Source organism: Pangasianodon hypophthalmus, chromosome 15, assembly GCF_027358585.1.
Source record: "Pangasianodon hypophthalmus isolate fPanHyp1 chromosome 15, fPanHyp1.pri, whole genome shotgun sequence".
Classification (NCBI taxonomy): domain Eukaryota; kingdom Metazoa; phylum Chordata; class Actinopteri; order Siluriformes; family Pangasiidae; genus Pangasianodon; species Pangasianodon hypophthalmus.
In genome coordinates, this window is record NC_069724.1 from 6,165,950 (window position 1) to 6,185,000 (window position 19,051).

Here is a 19,051-nt window from a genome sequence, read left to right on the forward strand (position 1 = left end):
GGTGTATGCTAACTATAACAAGACAAAACAAAAGACATATTTAATAGAAAATTATTCTGAAAAAGGTTTTTCCCTGAACGATACAGCAGTGTGTTACATCTGGTGGATTTACAACAGAAATGTCTGAAAGAATATGTAGGGCTAAATATTACAACTGAAGTAGGAAAGAGGTTTGGTTTTTTTTAAAGCATATCTTTGTATACATACTTTTGTGTTCATATTTATAAATACAGTGTCAAAACATTAATTGTGACATTAATTGTGCAAATTTGAAGTAGATATATGCACTGAAAATATATTAAACAAAAAAAAGGTGTCTGTATCCCTTCACTGTATACTGTATATGTCCACTTTTGCTACTTGGTGATGAAAGAACATCTGTGAAACCTAACACATGAAATGTCTTCTTTTTCTTCTTCAATGTGTCCTAAAGGTATACAAATTTTTGCGCTCAACTGTATGTAACAGCATGCTTTTTTCTAACCAAGTCAATTGTTAACTATAGTAACAAGTAGCTATTTGGCTAATTTTTCAAAATTATTTATGTAAATGTTTAAAACATTTTAACGTTGCATTACTATCTTGTTAGTAAACTTCAGTTTAAAAAAAATAAATAATATGAAATAAAGCATTTTGAAATGTGAACACAGCTACACAATGTAAGATTTTGGAATTTAGAAAAAAGCTACTTTCGGAAAAACATTTGCGTCATTCTGATCTTACGGCTGTGAGTGCGAAGTAAGTCAGTACACCTTTAGAGATTAGTCTGAGTCCTAAACTGCATAATGCACAGTAAGAGATATGCCTAAACAGTAATGATGACAATGATGTACTGTTAAATTATCAAGCGGTAATACTAAGTTTGGGATGTGACCCAAGTATTTTTAGCTCTGAAGATATAATTATCTGCTTATGTTTCCACAATATTACAGAAGGATTATGAAAGTAAAAAAAGTTTATTGTGTACTAGAGATGTGCATTTCAGGCAAAATCACTATTCCAATTTTTCAAGGCATTATTCATATAAAATTCAAATTATTATTATATAATATTCAAAAAAATCCAAACGGATTACCAATACACAATACACACACACACACACGCACACACACACACATACATATATATATATATATATATATATATATATATATATATACACGTATGTATACATACCACAAAACAGTAAGATTTATCCACTATCCACTGTATCACTGTACTGTGTATGTGGTGAGCTACTTATGTTTCAGTATCTAATTTTTAACCATCTCATGACCGTACTGCCACAATTACATAGGAGCAGCAAAATCACTTTGCACCAGCTAAGCGATTGTTTTTCTACATGGAGGGAGTGGTTTCACTTTGGATTTATGCCTTGCAGCAATAATTAAAGTTTAATCAAACTCAGATGTCATTCAAACAGATGCCCCAGATGACTCTCTCTCACACAATATAACCAAGTAAAATAAAGGTAAACATACAAACATCTCCCATCGGTTACTAGCTGATTATCATGAGATCAACAGCTTCACAACAGTCTAATGATACGAATTTCCACATCGAGGATAATAAATGGCTGGCTGTCATTCTCTAGCTTCGCACCAAATTAGAAAACAAATAAATACCCCATTCATGTATTCAAATTTCCCGCCAATTCCAACCCAACACCCTGGACACAGCTCATGATTGTGAACTCCTACTGCAGGATTGTCAGGGCAACTCACAGCACATCAGGAACATGGCTTTTATATATAGTATATATTGATTGATATATATTGAGTTTCTAAACCAATACGCAAGAAAAGCTAACAAAAATAATGCCTAATAACTAGGCACCCAAATGAAAGGTGTCAATCATAGATGCAATTAAAAAAATGAATTAAATCTCTACAGCTACAGACTATAACATTTAAAGAATAAAAGTGTTTCTCAAAAAGTTTAAACTTTGAGTGAAAAAAAGATATGGTTCAACAGAAAAGTGCACCAAAAGCCCAACAAAGCTGGTATTTCTGACAGGTCACCTGCGTAATGTTCACAAACCTTAGACTTTAGATCACTTTAAGATTTGCTGTCATCTTGTACTTTACTTTTTACATCTGGATGGGTTTATCTTTTGAAAAAACAACAAAAAAAGCAATCAATCCCCCATGAGTGGCTCCAAATGTTAACATTGATAGCGTGTAAGTTCTTCTCAGAACTGTCCAATGTCTCATCATAAATTGTTCAAAATTTGTACAGCAACATTCTAAGAAAGACTGTAGCTTCTCAGGAAATAAAAAGCATCTCAGATGCATATTACTTCACCTATTTTGACATGTTGTGCTGCCTTTTTTCTATTATGTGGTTTACTCCTTGTAGGTTATTCTATTCATAGCTTGACTGCAATATTGTGCAGCACACAAACATCCAGCCAGCATCAGCACTGTGAACCATAAGTAGAGTTTAGTTAAGCACACGTAGTTCGGCTTTATTACCAAAATTGTGTACATCGGTGTTCAGACTTCAAGCCCCTATGAAATAGCTTCTTAGCTGTGATTTGATTCTGTATGTATTTGATTCTGGATTTCTTTCTCAAACAGGAAGTCAGAGTGATGGCGTATTAACCTGCTTGACTGACTTGACTGACACAACAGCCAATAGACAGTGTTCGAGATACTTCACACCGCCGCTGAATCTAAACAAGACTGACAGTAGCTTCGTGAGCTAGCTAAATATGGAGGACAACGAAGAAATTAATAATAAGAGTCTTTCACTTATTATTACTGATGGAGAAGCCCTGATGGTTCATAAATCCACCTTTTTCAAAATAAATAAACTCCAGCCTTTTTTTTTCTCAACCAAGGGATGGTTGGTCAAGGGAATAGTGTGCGGGAAGACACACAGCTAAAAACACACTGATGAACCATGTTTGTTGCTATTGCTGTTAATGTGCTGCTACTGTAGAGCAAAACTCGCCATATATGTATATGCTTCTAGACAACATTTAAGTGGATGATCACAAAGATTTGCACAAATATGAATCATCCAAGATGTTATGAACTATAAAATTAAGATGAGAATATCTCCGAAACTATGGTTTTTTTTTTGTTTGTTTGTTTTTTTTATACATTTTTTCCAGATATAGTGTCCATAAACCTAAGGGACAGGTACAAAAAAGCCCAGAGATGACAATTTTACTTTTAAGTGACATTTTAAGACCTACCCAGGTGATGTAATAACTGTAATAAAATTTGTATACATCAAGGTAACCTGAGATTTATCTGATCGGACATGCTTAAAAAACATTGTTGCCATAACACCTTCTCAATTACCAAGCAAGCTGCATGTTACATTACTGAGATGTAAATTGTACACATTGAGCTGATATTTGAATGCTATGTAAATTTACAACTACTAACTGATGATTAGCATTACTGGTGTCAGTGGTGTGTCACTGTTGTTGTGAAATACCCTAAATAAAAAACAAAGACTTTTTTTGTAAAAAGAACAGCCACTGTTTTGGTGTAATTATCAAAAAAGCTATCATTTATCTCCAAAAACAACAAAATTTCTAGAGTGAATAAAAGGGAGTGTGTGTTTTCTATTTATGAAAAAAAAAGTGCACAGATTGGAGAGTCAGGTTTCAATTTACGCACCAGTAAATTACAGGTTAGACGTGTGCTATGCTCCCTACTGACATGCAGAGAGGGAGAGAGGGTGAAGGAGAGAGAGAGGACAGAAAGCAGAGCAACAGAGCCATAAATAAAGAGACAGCAGAGTATGAGTGAGAGATATAGAAAAAGAGAAAATGCAGAACACCGTGAGGAGTGGTGATGGTGATGTTGATAGTGTTGGGGGTCAGTAGTGGTGGCAATGGTGTTGCTGATGGTGTTACTGGTTTGTGGTGGTAATGATGGCACTAGTTTGTTCTGGGGTGATAAAGTTGGGGTTGAATGGTCTGAGGAGAGAATGCTGGTGATGGTGTTAGTCTATATTGGTGGCTGTGGTGGTATTATGGTTAGTGGGGGTAGTGTAGGTAATTATGTTGAGGGGTCTTTGTTTTTTTAATGATTTTTTTATGGTGATTGTGTTAGTGAGGACATTAGTTGTGGTGGTATTGATTATGGCATTGGTGTTCTATAATGGTAGTAATGGTTTTGGCAATGGTGGTCATTATGGCCATTGTGGGGTTAAGGGTCTGTGGTGCTGGTAATGATTTTGTTGATCAGTCATAGTGTTGGTGATGGGGTCTGTGGTGGTGGTGGTGATAATGGTGTTAACAAAGGTATTAGTGTCATGTAGTACTGGTCTTGGTGGTCTGTGGTGGTGTTAGTGGTCTCTAATGGGGCGATTTCAATGGTATTAATATTTTGTGGTGGTGGTGTTGTGTTAGTGGCATGTGGTGGTGATAATGGTGTGTAGATGTCGCTTGGTCTATGGTGGTGGTAATGGTGTTGCTGGTGATGGTGTTGGTATGATGTAGGAGATAGTACTGGTTGAGAGAGGTGGTAGAAATAATATAATTATGATCATTATAATATAATGTTATAATAATGTTGGTCGTAGCATTGGTGGTCTGTGGTCGTGCTGCTGGTGTTCGAATTAGCATCGTTGCACATTTGTGGTGTGTGGCCCTAGTTATGATGTTAGCAATCTGTGCTAGTGGTGATCCTGTTAAGTGAGGGGTCTGTGGAGGTTGTTCTGATTGCGGTGATGGTGTTGATGGGGCTGAGTTGTAAGCAATATCAGTGGTGTGCTATGGCATGATTGTGATGGTAATGGTATTAGTGTTCTGTGGTGGTGATGGTGTTGTGTTAGTGGTTTGTGGTGGTGGTGGTGGTACTAGTGGTGATGATGGTGTGTTGCTCGGTTGTGATAGCAATGATGTTAGCAATCTGTGGTGGCATTGGTGGTGGTGTTTGGAGGGTCTGTGGAAGCAACTGCAGAAAGATCCCACATCTCCTTTGCCTCACAATCCTTGCCAATCTTGCTGCTTCCTGAACAGCAGCTTCAGTGCACATACTGTACCGCAGTGGGTAAGTGCAGTGCCGTCTTGATGAATAGTTGATAAGGAGCTTCCAGGCAAAAAGCAACGCATCTATTCACTCACCCACCATCCAGCTCCCACTCATCTCCGTCCTCTCCTTATTTCACCTTTACTTCTATATTACAATTTAATTCCTTTCTTTTTTTCTAGGCTGTAAAAACACCACATCTAATGAGAAGGCCGAGCGCCCATAGTAATGGATGTAATGGATGAATGGATTGGGCTGAGAGAGCTGTAACTCAGAGAACGGACTTATTGTAGACTCAGCCAAAATGAACATCCACATACAGTACAACAACCTTGAGTGGACAGGTTCCATGGCAAAGATCCTGGGCACCCTGCACAGGCATGTAAACTCACTATGGTCATTCTTCCATGAGAATGAAAACAAAGAGGCTAGAGATGAGGTTGGACTCAGCAAAGGATTAGTAGAGATAGTCAAGGCAGTGGCAAAGCTGGATATGACCCAAGAACACTGAGACCACAATAATTACTATTCCAAGATGCAATCAAATCCAATAGGAGATATGAAGCTCTCAGGAAGACAGATGAAACAAGATATTACAACACCAAATAGACACAATCGTCAACAGTTTAGAATTCAGAAAACAGTTAAGAATTCTCTGTTGCAGCAGGAATAAAGTGCAGTGGGCTGTACTGGAGTGATTAGCATAGTAATTTTATAGGGGTGAATTAGAATTCTCCATCCACTTCGTTTCCTTTGGAGCTTGTTCAGTCAGATAGAAGGAAACAGGAAGCACGGATAGCACGAGTAAACAGGAAAGCCAACATGAAATTCTGCTCCTGAAAACCACCTCCTCAGCCTCTTGGCAAAACATTTGCATGGCGTGTCAGTTTACTGCAGTTGCCAGGCTGTGTCATAACTAATATCTGATACTTATAAATATTCCAACTATTCCAATGTTACATAAGACATTTTTGCTAACAGGGTTAACTACAATATGCAACAGATTTTAACTTTTAAAACAAGAAAACTTCAATACTGCCTCAGATGTAGTGGGAAATCCTTCAACTGACCCTTGCTGTTTATTTCTTTGCTATCACTCATTAAGGTAGTTAAACTAGCTGCAAGGGTCTTTTAGTTTGAGCATAGAGATGTCGTCATAGAATGAAAAGTGCGTGCTATGTTGCAATTTTCTCTGTAGCAAGATTTCTAAACATGTTCCATCTGTGGAGTAGAATAGTTTAAACTCCAGCAATGTGCTTTATTACATGTGGTTTGAATGCATTAAACTAAAAGTAAATCCATTTGATGAAAGTAACACTGTCACTCGATTCCAGCAGGGCTCACACGCACTTTCTTTTTTGGAATGTTTTGGGGCTGGTCAAAATCCTGTTCATATACTGCCTCTATGTGGTCAATGTGATGCATTCCTCTATTGTTTTATAGAGCCAGAAAAAAGAAAATGTACCAACTATAAAATAGAGTACAAATTCATTACAATACTATAATCTTTTTTTTTTTTTAAAGGTATATAGCATTAAAAAGAACAGAACAGAACAAACTGTATTGTACTCAATGAGTTTTGATATAGCTCTGCAACTAGATGACTATTTATTAAAAATAGAATATATAGTGTTATTTAGAAAACGTGAAAGCCAATGTGCATAACTACATTTTAGACTGACTTCCATTTTAGTCTCAAGTGCATGCCAGTACACACATACATACGAGTAGCTTGATTTCATTGATTTAAAAAGAAATTATTTCATGACTGGGAATAAGTATATTCCTCAAGCAGGTACTGTGTATGCGCTCACATGTGAACACTCCACCAGCGTGATAGTTAATGCTGAAAATTTACAGCTTGTCAATTACAGGGCATTATACAGGCTTGCCTGAGTGTAGCCTCTAATCCCTTATAACCCCTATATAGCTGCTCCACTCCCCACAGACCTAGCCACAAAAACTCATCTTCAGATTTATTACACAACTGACAGACGAGCGCTTTGCTGCTATTGTAATTCAACAAGGTCGTTTCTAATAGATGCTCTAAAATGGCTCCTTTCTCAGCCTTGGCTAAACCAATGGACCAATTTGAGACCCACTGAGAGAAACAGATTTTGGAGTTATCATTGTCCAGGAAGGCTATCATTTGACTTGTGATCTGAGTGATTAATCATTGACAGCAGTGCACCATTACAAAACTATGGTTGCTAGTAAACAGGCTTGGAAATTACTCCTTAACTGTACTACGCTACTATACTTAAGTGTTATTTTGCCATATTTATATGTTATTTGGGTATTATTGAAATTGAATAATTGTACCCTTTCGTAATTATATTTCCAATTAAAAACCTAATTTCTTCTCCTTACATTTTTATTTAGACCTTCAAAGTACTCATTACAAATCTTCTCTCATCCAGCCAATGACTGTATGCTACACATCAATCAGTTAGACTCAGATTAGCATTCAATCATTTCAATTTAGCATCCAATCAGGTTCATAAACGTAGAAAAAAAACTATCAAGAAGAATGCCAGTTTGTCATCTGCAGTGTTATAGCTATTCATGTGCATTTGAATATGGATAAGCCACTGGACTGCAGGGGTGAATTTGAGGATGAGCACCCCGGCCCTACCTCAGTAAAATGTTTCAATATGCTGAAATAAGCAAAGACTTGAATAAAATGAGGATCTCCTTTGCCTCCATACAAAGCATAAACTCCATCTAATTCGAAAAAAGTATGTTGAAGTCAGTTTCTCTAATTTTCTAATGTTAACTGGCTATGATTAGGTCAGTTGGTCTGATACCAGGTTATGCTAGCATGGATTCCAGTAGCTAACATAATTGGCTATGCGGGAAATCAAATTCTAGCGAATGGTAAATATTGCAGACTCTGATCTCTGAGATTGAATGATGTTTTCAGGCTACACAGCATAGATGCTTTAAAACAAAAATCATCTAAAAGCTGTAGATAAAGTAATAAAAATTACTTTTTTACATTAAAACATCACATTAACTTTATGCCTTCAGTTAAAAATATTTCCTTGTTAAATGCTTGAGTATATTTAAAAGTAGCAACTTTTTGACTTTCACTTGAATACAATTTTTTGCTGGACACACCCACTTGTAAGATTTTGACACATTATCTATGCTGTCACTTAAGTATAATTTCTCAGTACTTTGTCCAGCCCTGCCCGCTGTTAAATGCATGTGTTTTGTGTTAAACGCAAAACACATTAGCATACCGAAAATGTGATGGCAAATCATAACAGCTGAACCACAAACACAACAGCAAATTCTAAAATACATGCTCGTTGCTAATTGGCTGAAACACACATCAATCTGAGAGACCACAGAAAAGGAAGCATTGCTGGAGGTTTTACAATAAGGGGTATTGTGTTTCTGAATTTGCTGTTGTTTTGATGCTGTGGCTTCTGCTTTACTGTCATGTTTTTGGTTTGTTAATGTGTTTTGCACATTAACACCATAAAAAAAGAACCACCATAAAAAAGAAGACATCTTCGATTTCAAAATCGGCACTCTAATTCAATCTTTTCATAATACCAATTTTCTCATTCCAGACACCCAGATTCCTCTCGCCCATGTCACTCAATGGATCCCCACCATGTTAAATGCTATCAATATGTAGATGGATAATTCCCACACTGCAGAGTAAAGATCATCACCCTTGTTGCCAATAAATTACAAATTGTGAGCCCGGACTTCCAGGGGCTACAGCACCATTAGCTCCACTGGATCTTTCTGGTTTGCATAATTTAATGCTATTGTATTAGGCATTATTTTCAGGAAATCCCTTAGACCAGTTAGTCATCAGTTCACCAGTCAGCTGCTTTCCACTTGAAAGTGTGTTCTCTTTGTGTAGAATCATTATTCATCCTGACTGTTGTGGTAGTCACCATGATTCATAGATTTGGAGTAGCATTAGATTGCGTGCTATTATGCTCTGCTGCTTGCTTAAACGGAAACATGATTGCCTTTTTAAGGTGCAATAACACACCACTTTGGATGGAATGCCATTTGGAAATAAAACGTGCAATTAATAACAGTGTCCATTATCTGTGTGTGGTGTTAGGATAATGTAAGATGGCTCCATTCCAGCTCAGTGGGAGTAAACCGAGAGGTCACAGTTGACCGCTGAGGTCTTTAGAGTGTGTGCTGGAATGGATCTGTTAAAATAGCACTCAGCCAGATCACACGTGAGAAATGCTGACTAGAAAATCAATGGTCACATTTCAAACATGACACGGTGTTTAAAGCTAAAAACAATAGGGAACATGCAAGTCGTTTCCAACAAAAGTACTACTCATTTACCTCGGGTGATAAAGAACCTTCTACATCATGAAACTAATTTACTGCCACTGCTACAAAACCTGTAAATGCTGGATTAAAACCACCCACTTTTAATCCAAGTAAAACCTTCTGTGCATGCCATCAAACACACTGCTCCCTGTGCTACTGCTTTCTTCTTCATTAGCTAATGCTGTGTGATAAAAGAGTACTTTTTGGAATAAAGAAGGTCAGGGATAGTTAGGTCGTTAAAGTGGCTGTAAGATTGAGGATGGAGTCAGCAACTTCCAAACAGGGAGCAGGATTTTTCATTCAAATAAAAGATCTTGTCACCTGGCTCTGACTAGCTCTCACTAGGGGTGTACCAATACACAAAATTCAAATTCAGTACAATACGATATGGTGGTGTCTCAATACGATACATTTTTGAGAGCAAATATAAGCATTGCCTGAATGTGTGTCTTAGGGTTCCCTTTTGAATTGACTAAAGGGTTAAACGTTAAAGGAGTTGAAATTTAATAATGTCACAGTGTTTTTCACGTGATCCATTTAGACTCTTAGCAGCATATAATGAAACAAAAGCTGCGCATTAGAATGTAACAAAATTAAACATGGCTGATTAAACATTAGCTCTATGGCGAAGCTTTTTGGGGGGGGGGGGGGGTGCATGTTTTTTATTTCAAATTCTACTGTTAGCTAGTTGTGCTGCTAAAGTCACACAGCTCTCTGCGACTCTAGACATGTTTTTCAATCCTGCAATCCTCACTAGCAGTCTCTGAACTTCCCAATTGTTGAAGTGATTTCTTTAGCTTGGACTGAATCAGTGAGGAATGGCTGCTTTAATGCAGCAGAGAGACATGCGTGTGTGCATATCTTTGTATTTTTAATTTTTTTTTTTGGTATCTAGTTCTACCGCCTGATACAGAAGGATTAGGTTACTTACTGTCAGAGTTTTAACCTTCCAGGAAGCCGAACTGCTCGCTTACACCGGACCTTAAAGATTTTGGGGAATTTTCCAGTTCCTGCTTGCTGCTCATCGAAACCAGTGCTGCTAATATGCTAGCATGCTAGTTTATTGGCTTGGAAAAACAGTGTGATTAGGAGAAGGGTGTGTTTTTTAAACCCCTGTAGCCTCTCCTAATTGGAAGTAAAGAAGAAGCGACTTCTTCAGAGTAGAGAACATGGGCTTGATTAAGTATAAATATTTATTAAGCCTCACATAAAATTTTATCATGAATAGCCTACTTTATTATGCAGTCTGATGAATATATTGTTCAATACAAAGACGTATGAAATCGAGGCCTTGTATTGAACAATATGATATGATACAGTACAATACGCTGTACCATTACACTAAACATTAGATTTGGAAGACAATGCTTTTAAAGCAATTTATCATTTAATAACTTTAAATAAACTGAAAACAGCCTTTTCTTTCACACTGTGCACCATAAGCCTATATACTATACATTTATAACTCAAAATAAGTCTGTGCCTTAGTCACATAAATGTACACAAAATGCTCAAACATAAATTAATAAAATTGTCACTACACAAGAGTCAGGACAAACTGATTAATGTTAAAAATCATAACAAAACAAAAACTGTGCAAACTGCAAACATTAAGTAGAACATCTAAACTCATATACGTACAGTACTGTGCAAAAGTCTTAGGCACCCTATTTTCTTTAGTGCAAACTTTGTTACAGATGTTTATTTTATGACTTCTGCATTATCAGGTCAGTATAAAAACAGTTTAGATTCCCAAAAATTAGTTTTCCAGCACAAAATTAAATGTTACAGAAAAATGTAAAGAAAGCAGCATATTACGTAAAAAAACAAAACAAACAAACAAAAAAAAACACTTTTCAGACAAAAAACCATAATGAAGGCTGCTGGATTTTGCTGCAAAAATAAGAAGCAAGTGTGACAGTCAAAGTCTCCAGAAGAACTGTGGCTGGTTCTGGAAGATGCTCAGTAAAACATACAGCTAATTTCCTTATAAAACTGCACAAATTGTACCTGAGACTACAAATTTTTTTTTTTTTAAAGCAAAGGGTCGTCACACCAACTACTGACTTTAATTTAATTATTTTTGAAAGCATCTCTGCTCTATAGCATTTCTTTGCATGTTCCTAAGACTTCTGCACAGTAGCATATATTAAAATGCCAGAACTTGAACATCAGCAATTTTTTACACAACAGGATGTTAGTGCTCAGTTATCAGAGCTACACATATCAGGTCACAAATGTTGAGTGTATTTAGAGAGTGAACCATGCCATAAATTTTATGTTAATCATTAGATCTTGCCATAGAGCCTGCCTGCTGCTCAGTGCTCATGTCAGATACTCAGCATGAGAGGCTTTGTGAAGACAGCAGGTGAACTCATGGTTGGGACACTGTGATGAAGAGAGAGAGAGAGAGAGAGAGAGAGAGAGAGAGAGAGAAGGCCAGGTCTAGGCATACAGGATTGTGAAGGAGTGAGCTAAGCTGACAATATGCAGACAACAAGTGGAGAAAAGCACATATTGGTGCAAAGTGGCCACTGTAATTAAATAGACAGAGACAATGACAAAATTGTCTTTGCTACACACAGTTTCACTTAAACTCAACAGTTTACAAAATAGTGGAAGCTCGTGCTTAGGGACTGGTGGGGCAGAGCCCGTCAATTATATCAGCTGTTCAACAAACGTTAATCTTCATATTGTCCTCATTCACAACCCCCTACATTTTTGAGTGACCAATGATTTAAAAATGGGTTGTTTGACAGATGTTCTGTTGATTTGATCGCCATTCTAGATGTTACACAATCTTGGGGCAGAGTGCACACTGCCCCACTTAGCTTCCATAGTGTTATTATTACACCTAGTCAAAAATGGCACTGCAACATGCGCTAATAGAGACCCACTGGGACAGGAATAACTCTGCCTGATGAACACTGCTTAATTACATATACACAATTATATGCTCATACTAATGTTGCCAAAGCTTATAGCTACCTGTTTACCATTATGCAAAATGTACAGATAAATCATCAAACTGTTGCATTCTTAACTAAACTCAAATAGACTTCTGATTCTGTATGACACACTGTTATCTATATAAATAGACAAAAAAGCATTGCGACCGAAATGTCACTCCATCAAGCAACCCAGTTAGGAAGTGTGGCCCAAAGTTTATAGAAGAGAGTCTGGCTGGCGTCTCTTTAATTTGGTAAAAAGAAAAAACATAATAAAAGATCTGCTAATTATTAAGTAGGGCTTACACTGGACTTCAAGAAACATTCATCATGTCTTTTGAGGTGTGATACATTATGCATGCAGTTCGTACAGTGCTATTTTGGTAGTAAAGAAGAAAACTTTGGGTCATGTCTTGACTATGTCTTCGGGGTAAAGATAAAATGGTGTATGCTCACTTTTGGCCAAACTACTCATAGGTCCCAAAATATCCCTATGAATAAATCAAATCTGATTCACAAAAAGATGTTTTATCCCAGTATACAGGTCTGGTCTTTATATCTTAAATAAATGGTTGACAATATGTATATCTTATAAAATGGGCTCTCACATCCAGGAAAATTGGTTTCTCAGAAATTTGCACCCTTTAGTATATGACACGTGTCCTGTTCTGTCATGCATCTTATATCAGTGTGCCATTGAACAGCACAAGCACATTACCCATGAGGGGATGCAGTGTATGAATCCATCTCCAGAGGAGCATAGTGAACAATCTCCACAAACATTCATCATCATGCATGAGCGGGATCAATACGTAGCCCTTCTTGAGTATTCCACACTCAAGCCACAGCACTGCACTCATGCAGGAGTTCCAGGAACAGCATCTCAGGCCCCATTTCAAAGAGAGCTATGGTATGCAAGACTGAACATGAGTACATCCAAGATAGCCCATGGGATAAAATAAGCTACTTTGAGATTTCCTTTAGAATGATGGTAGACGCAAACTCAAGACTCATCATAGAATCACTATGAAGTGCACTACACATCATGAATTACTCATCCAGGAGCCACGGACAAGTGCCATTATATCTCTGTAGGACAAGTTTGAATTGTCCTCTTTAATCTTTGGATGACTCTGTGGTTAATTAATCTTTGGATGACTCTGTGGTTAGGGCCCTGGGCTATGGGTCAGAAGGTCATGAGTTCAAATCCCTGCACTGACAAGCTGCCACTGGTGGGCTCTTTGACTTAACCTTTAACCCTTACCCTGACCCTGTGCTCTTATCCCAGCTTCCTAACAAGCTAGCATATGTGAAGAAAAGAATTTAACTGTACTGTTCTTGCATATGTAAAGAATACAGCACAACAGAATGGGCTATTATAGGAACATTATTTGCTAAATTAAGTGTTTTCTTCCTCTTAAACAACAGCAATTTGCCAACTACATTTTTTAAAATTTATTATTTATAGTTACATTTAATGCTGTGAAACATCTGTGAGACATGTTAGTTCCTGTTATCACTTATGTTACAGGTATGTAAATATAAATAGTCACTCAATCATCAGCTTCTCTTTTTTCCTTTGCTCTTGAAGTTAATAAGATGTTGTTTTAAAAAAATGCAACTTGTCATTTCACCAAGTCCTAAAGTGCAAACTCCTCTGTCCTGAAGACTTTCCTGTGGCGGAAAACTTACTGACAGTTACAAAGCGCTGACAATGGAGACTCCTTCTATAAATGTTAAATAAACGTCTCCAATATGTACATTGTCTGCCATACACCTCCTGTGAATGTGGTGTTACTATGGAAACGATAATGTATTAGTATAAACACATTAATGTAAATCTGTGATTTGAATTAGACCCTGCATTTCTGTCAGACCTGCTGTTGTACAAAATTAATCATTCAACTTCCGACAAATCAGATTCAACAATTCAACTCTGATATAAATGACAATAAAAGCTGTTGATATGAATCTGCTCTTCCTCTTTGAAAGGAAAACTCTGTTGTAGGTTTCTAGATAAAACCTTTATGCATTCTACTGAAGGACCAATCGTGCTAACCACGAACTCCCAAGCAATTTGGTAATTGGACATCCAAGAAGTAAAACAGTGGAACTTAAGAAGCATGTTGTTTTTTGTGAGTTGAGTTGAGAAAAATACCTTGTGCTGGATATTTGTCTCAACTTGTTCCTACTGACTGAATCAGTTTGACTTTGCCGTTGCATTCTGTCTTATTCTACACTCACCTGCCACTTTAATGCAATTATCCAATCAACCAATCATGTGGCAGCAATGCAATGCATACAATTATGCCGATACATGTCACATCAAACATCACAATGGAAAAAAGTGATCTCAGTGACTTTGACCCTGGCATGATTGTTGGTGTCAGATGAGCTGGTTTGAGTATTTCAGAAACCGCTGATCTCCTGGGATGTTCACACACAACAGTCTCTAGAGTTTACACAGAATGGTGTGAAAAACGAAAAAACATCCAGTGAGCTGCACCTCTGCCTTGTTGATGAGAGAAATCAGAGGAGAGTAGCCTGACAGGAAGGATACGGTAACTCAAATAACCGCTCATTACAACCATGGTGAGCAGAAAAGCATCTCAGAACACACAACACGTCAAACCTTGAGGCAGATGGGCTACAACAGCAGAAGACCACATCAGGTTCCACTCCTATCAAGAAGCCAAGAAGAGGAATCTGAAGATACAGTGGGCATAGACTCTCCAAAACCAGACAGTTGAAGATTGGGAAAACATCACCTGATCTTTTTCCACTTTTCAACTGTCCATTTTCAGCCCTACTTCCAAATCTAACTGCATCTTATTTGTGAGGTAACGACAATTAAGGACACCAAAAAAAATGCTATTCTACTTAAACATGTACATTTAGGACATGCTATATTGCTCTGCGCAAATGAAACACTTAAAGAAATCAGCTGCAATCTAATTCAACAAGACGATGCTCTTATACTGACAGAGCTCAATTAAGTCATGATTTAATGCCTGCTGCATCTTCCAAAGCAGTCTTTGATGGCTCACACCATCCATTAATTCTTTATATATTTCAATTCCTTACTTTAGGCAATGCCATATTGACTTTCCGTGAAGTCTTTCTTAATATCTTCCTCCAGCTGCATTCTCAAGGCAGATTAATGGCATATATTAGCAATTCCCCAAAGGACCTATCATTGCAATCTCAAGAGAATAATACAGTAATTAGTTCATACACTTTACTCCCTCGTAGAACCTACAAAAACGCTACACAAGCCCCTTGTCCTATAGCTTCCTTAAATGGTAAAAATAATTAAAATCAAGTAACCCAGACACAAGGAAAATATGTCCTTCCCTGAGTGCATGTCAATCAACAGTTATTCTTGTCTTTGTGTCATGCAGTTATGTCAGTGAGATCTTGCTAGAGGGGAATCGGGGAATTTGTTACTTCAAAACAGCTGTGATCTTTGTTAATAGAGATGAGGGTTTGGAGAACAATACGGAAGAAAAATCTCTGTTCTGCTACCATTCAGGAGATTCCAGGAGATTACTTGTGTTCTTACATACTTAAACATTGATGTGGTGAGACCATTAAAATAAACAGAGAATGAGAACGAGACAGTTGATGTGGAGTCTTCTGTATGATATCTACCGGAGACAAAATAATCGAAAAATGGTCCCAACCACCAGCGTGTCTACAGAATATCATTATTAAAAAAACTGCCCACAAAATGCAACCACCATACAGAATACAAAGACATCCACTCAGCTTGTAAGTGGCAGAACATAAAAGTTTCTCTACAGCCACCCCTGCTTGGATAATAGCACCACTACCACTTAACAAATTATCCTATAGTACAGCAATTGCAGAGAAAGATAAACTGAATAAAAATGACCACCCCACACTATTCATTAATTCTGCAGATGCTTTTACCATGAGACAGAATCCAATCCCAGTATACAGTTTAGCGATAAGGGTTAAGGAAAGTGGTGCATGGCAGGCCTCAGATATGAGCCTCTGGTCACTAGTGCAGAATTTTAACTATTGCACTACTACTTGATTCTCCATTACACATGCATTTCATATGATTGTCCAGCGTACAAAAATTGTACGGAAATAAATAAATTATGACATAACATTTAAATTGAGATGCCATGTCGCAAAAAACAGCTAAAAAAATAAAGTGTATGGTGAAGATGAATGAATAAGTGAACAAATCAATGAACTAATGAATGAATGAATGTTTCTATACATTGAATTATTGTTGCTGCTAGATGGAAGACAAACTTCAATCATCATGAAGGAAGAAAAGTGTAATATAAAGAAAGTCCCATATATTCTCAGGGAACATGTGTCAAGTTTCCACATAGGTTGGAACAGCAACTACATGTTTCATTTGTAATTAATGTAGCAAGTCTTCAAAGAATATAATCTCAGTTGGCTGTTTTCTACTGAATATGATAACTATATCAGCTTTTATGCTGAAGAGCCAGCTGATGAAGCTTACAGACTAGCTGCTAGTTTACAGGCTCAACTTCATTTGCCCTTCTACAATATTTACTTGCATATCGGCAAGCCATTTGTTGTGGAATTACTTTGTGGAGGAAGAAATAACCGATGTTGAAAATAGATATTTGAAAAAAAATGTTTGTAGCGTTCCTCTTTCCTTGCTGTGAAAACTGTTGTATAAATCAGGGCTGTGTGTTAAAACACCATGCAATCGAAGCTCGACTGCAATCACCTTCAGCTTATGTCTGCTACTAAATCGCTGTTTTTGCAATAACACACAATCTCGAGTGTTCATTCATTCATCCATCCATTCATTCATCCATTCATTCATTAATCTACAGTAACCGCTTTATCATGGTCAGGACTGCAGGAACACTGGGTGTGGGGAATACACATGGATAGAATGCTACCTTGATACACACACTCACACCTAGGGGCAATTTACCCACCTGCATGTTTTTGGGAGGAAACTGGAGAACCCACAGGAAACCCACACGGACACAGGAAGAACATGTAAAACTTTGTACAGATAAAAACCTGAGCTCAGGATAAAACCAGGGACCTTGGAACTGTGAGGCTGTGAGGCTGTGACACTACCTGTTGCACCACCTTGGGTGCTCTACTGCTTAAAGGAAGCATGGCCATAAGTGAATTCAGAATTTTTTTTTTTCAAACCACAGTCCACCTTTTTCTGAAGTCAACTCACATCCACAATGAATCATAACAAATATTACAAATGTCTAACAAAAAATGTGCATGTCCCTCTGTGGAAACCTTTAAAGGATCTACGTAGAAGCCTGAAACAGTGTCAGGGCTGCAAGTAGAATCCCTTTAAGAAGCTAAGAACCTTTAACTATCCAAAGAGTCCTTAAGGAACACTTTTTTTTTTAGGAGTGTGGGTATTAATTGGAACACTTTGATATCTGGCCAGACTTTTGAAACGTTAATTTTCACACATAATACAAATACTGTCCGATTGTTCGTCAGTTAGTTTGAATGATACATGATTAATATTTTGTGTGTTTCATATTCCAGGTGTTCCAGATGTCACTGTTCCTCTGTACAGTATTACCTTGCTGTGTGCAACCTGAATCCCCTGAATGCTTTATGCTGTATGGTGATGTGTTAATAAAACACATGTTAAAATTGAACACTTTGTAATGTATGCTTTGCTTTTAATTGGCACCATGTAAAATGCTCAGTGGTCTGATACTAGATAGAGCCAAGATGAGTAAGTAAAATTACACAACTTTGTGTTGTGAGCCAACACATAGCTTTAGTGTCAGTGTGGAGTTTCGCATGTTCTCCCCATGTCTGTCTGGGTTTCCTCCAGGCTCTCCAGTGTCCCCCCACCTCCTAAAAAACATGCTGGGTGACGGATTGGCTATGATAAATTACTCCTAGGTGTGAATGAGTGTGTGAAAGTGTGTGGTGGACTGGCATCCCATCCAGGGTGTATTCCTGCCTCGCATCCAGTGTTCCTGGGATAGACTCCGGATTGACTTCTACCCTGACCAGGATAAAGTGGTTACTGTAGATGAGTGAACGAATGAACAGAATATTAGTTTACAGAACTTTAATTGAGAAAATAAAAAAAAAATAGATGCAACAAGTCACTAGGAATTTATCCAGTAGTAACTTGTGAGCAGGCTGGACAAACAGAAACTGCAAAGTCATTTACAGCAGGCTTTCATATGCACTTAAAGTAGCACAATTTATCCATAACCTACAGTATGTGTGCCTTGAAAACTGGACTACACAATCGGTTTTGCAATATTTCCGAAATGACTTAACAATATTTTAATACATCAGATTTGCCTCTTTAATTTAGAATCTTTAAGATCATATGCTCCTGTCAATCAGCTTTTAAGAGAGGTGTTAGAGGAAGGAAAGAGCAGTTAGATGTAGCACCCTGGACAGCGAAAACCGGGAAGTCCACTGTAATTGTCCAGGCCTATAGATAGATAGAGAAGAGAGCGCATGGCCCAGAAATCCTTTCTGCAGAGGACCCGGCCCACCATCTGGGCAGATGAGACCACTGCAATGGAGAAAAATGCAGCTGTTTTTTTTTCCCCAGCAGTGCAAGCAACATTTGAACCAAGCGAAATCTGAAAGTTGAAATGCGACAGGAAAGCCTTACACCTGCTAAGCATCCCTGTCACCAAAACTGAAATAGAAACAACGACATTCTTAGTTATCAATGGACATGGAAGAAGTACTTTCAGAAATCTGGCTAGTCAGAATATCTCCAGTCAGGCTGGCTCAAATAAATAAGAAATC

At 37.6% G+C, this 19,051-nt stretch overlaps 1 protein-coding gene across 4 annotated transcripts in view; it reads right to left on the reverse strand.

Moving 5' to 3' along the window:
- nrg2a (neuregulin 2a) overlaps nucleotides 1–19,051 on the reverse strand; it is an 86,635-nt gene that overhangs the window by 64,904 nt on the left and 2,680 nt on the right. The gene's annotated exons all lie outside the window — the stretch shown is intronic.